Here is a 10,208-nt window from a genome sequence, read left to right as displayed (position 1 = left end):
ACAGAGCTTTTTTTTTTTTTTTTTTTTTTTTACTATCCATGGGAGTTTCCATAGCTCATGCCTTGGAATAGATCAGGTTCAATTACCAAAGATGTTTTTCTAGAAAAGGTAGATTAATACCAATTAACAGGTCGAGATAGGAGTTGAGACCTTAGCCTGTTCACAGACTGAGTTGTGATTTCATGTCATCTGACACATGCATAATTACACACACCAGGAAGCATCCACCAATGTGTGCATCACAATAAATGTGTGCTTAATTACAAGTCACCATGCATATATGCTTAATTACACATCCTGCTACCTGCAGGATTAATTACATGTCGTGTTACATGCACACAATCAGGAGAGGTGACATTTGATGACATTAAAAGAGCTAGGAGAACATAAAGGAACAATTTTTAAACAGTTGCATAATGTGTGTGCTTTTTTATCTCCACAGAAGGCATCAGACGTTAATTTCTACTCAATCAATCAAGAAGCACTTATTGAACAAGTCTTGTCAATTTTACTTTCATGGTGTCTCCCGCATGTAGATTTCCCTTCCCATTGCTGTGATTCCTAATGTCATCACCTCTCGCCTGACAGTTCAAGGTGATGGGAAGGACACTGCACCCAAATCTCTCTCCCTAACTCTCAGCCAAGTCATCAGCATCTCCAACCGGCATTGCTCTAGAGATCCTTAAGGGGACCCCTGCTTTCTCCCGGGTCTTAAACTCTCCACCACAAGCCAGTGCTCAAAAGCCCATTCTGGTCATCTCAGTTTCTATCTTAAAATTCCTCAATGACTTTGCATTGATCCAGAGCAAAGCTGGACATCCTGAGCTTGAACTTCAAAGCCCTTTCTGTCCTGATCTCTGCCCACCCCTTCAACGTCTTATTGCCTTGACCTCTGTCCCTCACATCCAGCCACACTGCTTTTTCTCCAACCTCCAAACAGACCATTATTCCTCCTACCTCAAGATCATTCACACATACTGATTTTTCTGCCCCCAAACGTTCTCCTCTTTTTGCACGTATCTAATTAAATCCTACCTAACCCTCAGATTCCAGCCCAAATATACCTTTCCCAGGAACATATTCACTAGTACCCCAGACCAGGTTAGGTCCTGCTATTAAACTCTAAACTTTTCCTTCATAAGAAATGATGACAATAATCATCATGGGTCATCTGTGCAGTATTCCCATTAATACCTGCCTGCCTCAGTCACTGGAAAGCCCACAAGGACTGTGATTGGGTGTGTTTTATTTTCCATTATGTTCTCCTAGTATAGGGCCTGGCACACAGTAACTTTCTAGTAAAGTTATCAGACTTAATAAATAAAAATACGGGATGCTTTTCAGCTAAATCTGAATTTCAGATAAATACTGATTTTAAAACATTTTTATGCATGCAGTATTTGGGACATACTTCTAATAAAACTTATTTGTGCCTACCTGAAATCCAAATCTAAGTGAATGTAGTATATTTTATCCGGCAACCCTATTCCTTAATATGTGATGATTGAATGAATAAATAAATTGGTAATTAGATGAAGTTTCAAAAGACTTTGGTTCTAATTCAGCTATGGCTCTGGCTTATCCTCAAAGGCCAATTCACTCTTCCTCACACATACAATGAGGGTTCATGATATATAACTCTGACTCTTACAATATTGGCACAAAATGGTGAGAAACTAGGGTAAAAGCCAAATAATGATCCCTCCCTGCCACAGCTCTCTCTAGGACCATTCTTTGTTTATAAAATAATCTGTCTGGTTGAGCCTTTCCATTTTCCTCCTCCAAATTCTAGCTCTCTCTCATGCCCCCAGCCCCAGATTTAAAATACCCCATTTTTGCATAGGACTTTTGTCATCTGAAACTGTCACTTTTTTTTTTTTTTTTTTTTTGAGAGAGAGAGAGTGTGTGTGTGCAAGCTGGGGGGAAGAGCAGAGGGAGAGGGAGAGAGAATTGTAAGCAGATTCCACGCGGAGTGCAGAGCCCGAATGTGGGACTCAATCTCGTGATCCCGAGATCATGAGCTGAGCCGAAGCCAAGAATCAGACACTTAACCAACTGAGCCACCCAGGCGCCCCTGAAGCTGTCACATTTTAATTCTAACAGAGAGGACTGGGACTGATATTTAACATTAGTTCTTAAAGAAATAAAGATAAATGCAAAAAGATCCATGATGAACAAAATATCGGAAGTTTAAATAAAAACAGAATCAGTGGGACTGCTTTTTTTTTTTCTATTGCCTCGGGTTCTAATATGGCTTGGCACACACTTTTTATTGAAATTTTTGATATTTTGCTCATTTTGATATTTGCATCAATTCTGATTTTTAATAGATTTTTAATTAATTAATTTATTTGACTGAGAGAGAGAGAGAGAGAGCACAGCAGGCAGAGCAGCAGGCAGAGGGAGAGGAGAATCAGTCCCCCTTGCTGAGCAGAGAGCCCCATGCAGGGCTGAAGGTCTTGATCTTTGAACCTCGGGGTCATGAGGTGAGCTTGAAGGTAGATGCTTAACCAACTGAGCCACTCAGGCATACCTAATTCTGATTTTTTTAAAGAAAATATTTTGAATTAAATATTAAAAAAATACACTTGTAAAAGTCCACTGAATGTAGGACTTACCTTGATTGCTAAGTGTTTTGCACCCCTTTCCATTTAGCACCCAGGCTGAGTGCCTCACACGCTTCACTCTTGTCCCCACTTTTGTAAGCAGAGCCAACCTTTGAAAGAAAATTTATGGTGGGCAGGGCCTCCAGGGCAGGGGTAGGAGTGTCAGAAGTGCCATGCTGAATTTATCCTGCGAGCCAAGAAGAATAGAAAGGCTTTGAGCAAGAGAGAGCCCAATTCTGCTCTGAGCTTTAGACAGGTATTGTGGCTCTGATCCGCTCTAGAGAATGGGTTGGAGGGACTGTCATGAAGCTTGGAGGCCACGGAGGAAGGCAGTGTGTGAGTGATGCACGAGCTCAGGAGCAGGGGGGAGGTGGTGGGGGTAGATGACAATGGGCTAACCAGATTTGCTTGGAAGGAGCACCTTCTCCCTTACTTCTCGGCTATTCTCTGTCTCTTCTCTGTTCAGCTTAGCACGTCTTGTTGGAGAAGAGCAGGCAGGGAAGGAGCACAGAGGGCGGGCTTGTTAGCTTCAATGAGTGGGATTCTGACTACACGGATGCTCCCTGATTTATTTGCAGACCTTCTGGGCATCTTCCCAGCCCCTACATAAATTAGTTCCCCAGAGATCCATACATTGAATAGCATACTCATTGTTCCCTGCGTATATGTTCCCAGAGGTGGGCCAACAAATTCACTTTCTGAAATAGTCTGGAAAGGGACTGTGTTATTGACACTTTCCCCCATGGTATTTGTATTTCAAAAAGCAACATGCTCAGGAATCCATCATTTCAATTAAAGCTTATCTAGGTCTCCTATGAAAAAGAAATATCAATATGGCAGAGTCCCCAACCCAGGAGGATCCAAATTTAGCCTTCAGCCTGAAGCCACCATAAATGTGCTATGTGGCCTTGAATCCACTGCGTGGCTTTTCTGTGTTTCAGCCTTACCTTTGGGAGGAAGCTTCCAGTAGACAGAAGCGTCTGAACTGTGGTCTTGAAATCTTGATGTTGCTACTCACTGGTTGAGTGCCCTTGGTGGAGTTGGTTTGCCTTTCTGAAATACACCTGCCTTCTCTTCCTGTTAAAGAGAGAGAGAGCCATGCCTTTCCTTGTAGGGTTGTGATGAGGATGGAAGGTTTTTTTTTGTTTTTGTTTTTTTAGATTTTATTTATTTATTCATGAGTCACGAGAGACACACAGAGAGAGGCAGAAACACAGGCAGAGGGAGAAGCACGCTCCTCGCAGGGAACCCGATGTGGGACTGGATCCCCAGATCCCGGGATCATGACCTGAGCTGACTGCAGATGCGCACCCCCTGAGCCACCCAGGCATCCCAAGGATGGAAAGTGTTAATGTCTGGTAAGTGTTTAGGACTTCCCAGTATTCAATAAATAGCCATCTCCCCCCTGCAATGGTTAATGGAGACCGGTAATAGAAAAGAATGTGCCAAAATAGAGCAGAATGCCATTTTTTCAGCTGGCAAAAACTCAATATGATTGCATGCCAAGATTTGCTGATACAATGAATAATTTTGGAGTAATTTTACAATTGTGTATACAGAATGCCAAAATTCAATAAGAGGGTGGGTTTTGATGAGACGGAGGCATTCCAGCTAATTGTAGTGCCGTATAGAGAAATGCTGCTTGTATTCTGTGTCTTAGTAATATTTTTCAACTATGTACTTAAAAAATAATAATTTCCCATCAATAATCTCTTGACAGTTTCCAGGATGCAAAAGAGGAGACACAAGTACACTGGCTCCAGACCATTGTGTGTTATGGTCTTTAAATTTTGATCACGAAAACTGTCATAGATTTTAAGTCTTTGTGATTTTTTTTTTTTTATGTTTGACTTAGTTATTCCTTTAATATGTTTTCAAGTTGGGTCTCAAGTCAAGAGGAGCGTTGTCTCGCCCCATCGTGCCAAACAACCTGTGAAGTTTGAATATTCCCCTCTCCCCACCCCCGTAAATGGAAGCCATAACTGCTTCTTAGATGTGGTGTTCGATGAAATGAGAGAATGTATGAAATGAGCTCAGCTCAAGATCTGATACAGAGCAAGGATTCAATGACTGGTGTTGTGACAACCATCATTAGAATGGTGATGATTAGATAAGGTGTTTTCTTTATTTCTCCAAATATTTTCTGATTTTCTATTGAAACTCTCGATATTTTGTTCATCATGGATTTTTTTTTTTGCATTGATCTTTATTCCTTAAGCATTAATGTTAAATATCAGTCCCAGTCCTCCCTGTTAGAATTAAAATGTGACAGCTTCAGGGGCACCTGGGTGGCTCGGTTGGTTAAGTGTCTGATTCTTGATTTCGGCTCAGCTCATGATCTCAGATCATGATCTACTGTAGCCCTGTAGTGTGACTTCTGCTTCATTAGCATTTTGTACTATGTCATAGAATAGTTACTTTCATTTTTATTTATAGATAAATGAATAAAATAATTTTTATCCTATGAGAAATACAGTTTTCCATAGCAAAATGAGGTTTGTGAGGTGCCCACAACCTGGATTCTTGTAAAAAATTTATCAATTTATCCAAAGTCACCAAGCAAGATCTTTGATTCTGAACACTTTTCATTCTTCTTCCAATTTTTTGAAATTAACGTTATCTCTGTGGATTTTCTTTCAGAATATTTAAATTTGAATTTGACTTTATATCCTTTGGAATATGGTTGAGATACTCCCTTTCTTTACCCTCCACTTTGTTCTGCCATTAGTTGGCGTGTTCTCAGTGAATGCAAATTCATTTTTACATCAGCAAAAGAAAAATTGAATAAGGAAGGCCATCTGATATGTAGTAAATCAAACAAAACCACAATGAATTTCAAAACCAAGTATAAATTTAAGACACAGCATGATGTGTAGGAAAGAACAATGAGCTCAAATCAGGTGATTTGGAGTCTACTTTAGACCCTGCCGCTGACTCACTGCATGACCTTGGGAAAGTCACTCTGCTTCTGCAGGTTTCTGGTTTTATTTTGGTAAAATTAAGTGTAATGCTAGATAACTATGAGTTAACCATTGATTTCAATTAAACATGTTATAATTCCCATTAATGAATCTAAACAGATTAAGCCTAAACCCCAATCAAGTGTTAGAAAGTAATTTGAATTTTACCAAGAGTAAGTTATATATTTAACCTAATTTTCTCCTATCATGGGTGTATTATATTGAAGAGTCCTAAGTATCATGTCTTTGATTTGACACATTGACATCAGGGAACTTGGTCAAGTTTCTCCTTATGTGTTTTTGAAAAAAATTAGAAAAATGTGAACCAGATCAGTGGCAAATAAACCTAAGAGAAGACTGGAATCTCCAGAGGAGTTACATCAGCATACATATTTCTGAATCTCTTTCTCAGAAGTTCTGATTGAGATGGTCTTGGGTCAGATCTGGTGATCACGATGATCTCTAGTTGGTTCTGAAGATCATCTTATCTTGGAAAACACTGGACTAGATTATAACCAGGTGGATTAGTTTGTTGAATTACCAGGGTAAGTTACATGGTTCTACTTGATGCTTGTCAACTTGTGTATGCGTGAATTGGAAAAGATATAGAAGGGATATTGATCAGGTGTATAAATATTGCAGATATGTTGGATGACAAAATGAAGGTTCAAAATTACATTGATGGGTAGACTAGTGAGTAAAAAGAAGCAAAATAAAATTTAAGGGATGCACAAACTCCTGTACTTCATTTACAAGATGTAAAATTAAATGTATAGTGTCAGATGGGATGCACCTGGTCTGTGAACAGCTCATGTAGAACAGACTTTGAGGAATGAAAGGACTAGAGTTAAGGAATGTTTCTTAAAATAAAATTATTTTCATGTGCAAGCACTTTATATATGGTAATTCTGTTTTTAATTATTTGAGGAACCTGTACACTGTTTTCCTTGGTGGCTGCACCAGTTTTGCATTTCCACCAACAGTGTGTGAGTTCCCTTTCCTCTACATCCTTGCAAACACTTGTTATCTGTTACTTTTATTGACAATAGCATCCTGACAGGTGCGAAGTGATATCTCATTGTAATTTTGATTTGCATCTCCTTGATCATCACCTACCATATGATCCAACAGTCCCACGTCTGGATATTCATCCAACATAATTGAAATCGGGATCTTGAAGCAGTATCAGCACTCTTATGTTCATTGCAGCCCTATTCACAGTAGCCAAGGTATGGAAACAATCTAAATGTCCATCAGCAGATGAATGGATAAAGAAAGCATACATACAATGGAATAATATGCTGCAATATTAAAAAGAAGGAAATTGTACAACATGCAACAATATGAATGAAACTTGAGGACATTATGTTAAGTGAAATAAGCCAGTCACGGGCAGACAAATACCACGATTCCATTTATTTGAGGTATCTAAAATAGTCAAATTCATTGAACCCCAAAGAGTGAAATGGTGATCATCAGGGACCACTGAAAAGGGAAAATGAGTTATTGTTTAATAGGCATAAAGTTTTAGTTAAGCAAGATGAATAAATTCTAGAGACCTACTTTATGACATTGTACCTATATCAAAAATACTATATTGTACACTTAAAAATTTAAGAGGGTGTTCTTACACCAATAAAATAAGGAAAAAAAAACACTTGTGTAAAGTGTAAAACATTACAAATATTATTCTCTTGAGAAGTGAAGCCAGAAGACAACATCAATCTAACCAAAGGGCAAGTATGAGAAAGCTGCTTTGTTTTTTGGCTCCACAAGGCAAGGTTCACTTGAGTGGAACATAAGGATTGGACACTTTCTATGGTTAGAAGATCACGGGTTTCCTGGAGCAGGAAGCAGTCCCTTACCCTTCACCGTGTTCAAGCCTGACGGTCAGGATCTTTGTGGAGGGGACTCCTTGCTAAGGTCAGAGTTTGCCTCCTTGGTCTAAGACCCCTAAATCCTCTCAAAAGTTAGCATTACAAGGTGGGGGTGATAGAGGCATTCCCAGCACCTTCCTGAGGGCCTAACATGCCAGGTGAATGTACCTAGAAATGGCGGGGTTGCCAATGACTTGCAGCTCCAATGATGGAAAGCGACTTTGCTCCCATTTAGTTTAATGCATCTGTCTTTTCTCCCAGGGCATCAGCCAAGTGCCTGCATATTGGGCTCATCAGTCTTTCTGAATTACAGAATTGGGGGGTTGCCTTTCCCTAATGAACCTCTTCAGAAAAACATACTTCTTCATATTAGGTTCCGATTGCATTGGGAAGCAGCAATTGCCTGGAACCTGTTAATATTTCAGGAAGTTGCACCCACCTGAGTGATGTGAGAGCCAACAGCCTTGGAGAGAGCTGGACTAATGGCCTTCTGGACTGACCCCCACCTCACTCTTTTTTTTTTTTTTTTCAGGATTTGACTTCTATTCTTAGGTAAGAACAGATAAAGAACAGGGACAAATAGCAGCAAAAAGGGCCTGTCATCTAATCCAGCTGCGTCCGGGCCTCAGGAAGGGCACCTGTGCAGGACACACACCACTCAATCCTTGGGGACCCTCAGAACCTCACTTGGGGCCTGAAGTGCATCTGCTTGGTGGCATTGTTCTTCATTCCCGTCTTCAGCATCCACTTCGATTTCATCCTCTGGACGTACTGCATGTCCCGCTCATGCAGAAGAGCTGCTCCTGTGCTGCCGGTCCATCCCAGGGCTCTGTACTGCTGCAGTATCCGGCCCACGGCCTTCTGATTCTTAGAACTGCCTTCCTCTGCCTTCTGCCTTCAACCTCCCTGAAAGGATCTGTCTGAGTCTGTGCCTTAGGACGCTCTGTGTGGCTGACCAAAATGGGACGCTGATGGAATCCTAATATTAGGAGATTTTGGCAATCAAGTGAGATTAAGTTTAGGAAGCCATGGTACTTGGATTCTCAAGACTGTTGTAGATCCAGGAAATGTGTATAGTCCCACCTTCATGTATGTATGTATTTGTGTTTCAGGGAAAGAGAAAGAGATAAAGAGGGAGACAGAGGGACAGACAGCAGCACCACAAGGATTGCAACATGGGAGGGAGAATCAGGAGAGGTCAAGAAGATCCTTAGGAAGCTCCGCTGCCTGAAGACATGGAAGTCCCTCTTTAATCAATTAATCCACCCAGCAATATCTTTGTGAAGTGGCCTTAAACTCCTCCCTAAACATCCCCCAAATTGGGCAACTCGGGCCTGCTTCAGATAGCCCGTTCTCTTTTTGTACAGCTCTGGGAGCTGGAAAGGTCTTATTGAGGCCAAATCAGTATGAAACGCTTAGTTCCTTTGGGGAATAATACTAACGAGGATGATCATAACAGTCTACATTTACTGAACACTTCCTACCAATTAAGCACTCTCAGAAGTACATTTTCTGGTTTAATCCTGATTATCACGCTATCGGATCCATGTCATGCATCCTATTTTATGGATTAAGAAACTGAGTCCAGGGAGGTTCATGTGATTTGCTCAAGAAATTGGAGGTGAGTTTGATATGATTGAAAAAGCTCATCCTCTGAACCTCTTCCTTATGTTCTAATGCAGGTCTGTGGGTCCTCCCCTGAGTGAGCCTCCTTCCCGCCCCCATCCCCGAAAGAGACGAGATCCTAGATCTGCAGTTCATCTCAAACTTTTCACCAGATTTGGCTCCAGTCAATATGACTATCACCGCCCCAGAGCAAAGGTTTCCAAACTCTCAGGACTCTACAATCCTATGTTTGCACCTATTTTTTTTTTTTTTTAATGTACTGGACTTCTGTTTAAGATCGCAATTGCAGAAAAGTTCCACAGCTCATAAAAGTTTAAAAAACTATTTCAGTAGACCAGAATATAGCCCTACAATCTAAATATTAATGGACTATTTTAGGCCAATCACACATATTGTTATGCCAGCCCATCCCCAAATCCTGAAAGCATTCATGAACAATGCTCATTAATAAAAAGAGGGGCTTCCATGTCCATCAGGCAGGGGAGCTTCCTAAGGATCTTCTTGACCTTTCTGACTCTTCCTCCCATGTTGCAATCCTTGTGGCACTGCTGTTTCTCCCTCTGTCTCACTCTTTCTCTCTCTCTCTTTCCTTGAAACGCTCGCTGAAGTGTCACACTTCTCCCCGTGCCTGCATTTACACCTGTGCTTCTCCTCCAACCCCCACTCCACCTTGACTCTCACCCTCGGGAGCCTGACATTTGTATTAATCACGCCTTTTAATTGTCTCTATTCTTGAAGCGTTGACATTTGGGGGGCCTGCTGACTCTGGGAGGATTGCCTTCAATTCTTACAGACAGTGAAAGATCTGGTGCATCTGTCACAAGCGAGCCACCCAATCCAGATCCCACACCCCAATCACCCTCTTTGTGGGCTTGTACATCCTGGGCCACTACTCTCCTGCTCTTATCACCCCAGGGCCAGGAGCCAGTTACCTGGAGTCAGCCCCTGCGTCTCAGAGCCGACGGAAATGATTTACATCAGACAATGATAAGCTTGGTCTCCTCACTCGTTCCTTCCCGTGGAAACCTCAGGAGAGGTTCTTGTCCATGTTTTCCCACCCCCACTTGCCCCCAAACCAACCCTGATGTTTCCCCCAGGGAGCCCCTTGAAGCATGGGATTTGTGTGTACAGCAAACTTT

This window comes from Canis lupus, chromosome 11, assembly GCF_011100685.1.
Source record: "Canis lupus familiaris isolate Mischka breed German Shepherd chromosome 11, alternate assembly UU_Cfam_GSD_1.0, whole genome shotgun sequence".
Lineage (NCBI taxonomy): Eukaryota > Metazoa > Chordata > Mammalia > Carnivora > Canidae > Canis > Canis lupus.
This window is presented reverse-complemented; position numbering follows the sequence as displayed.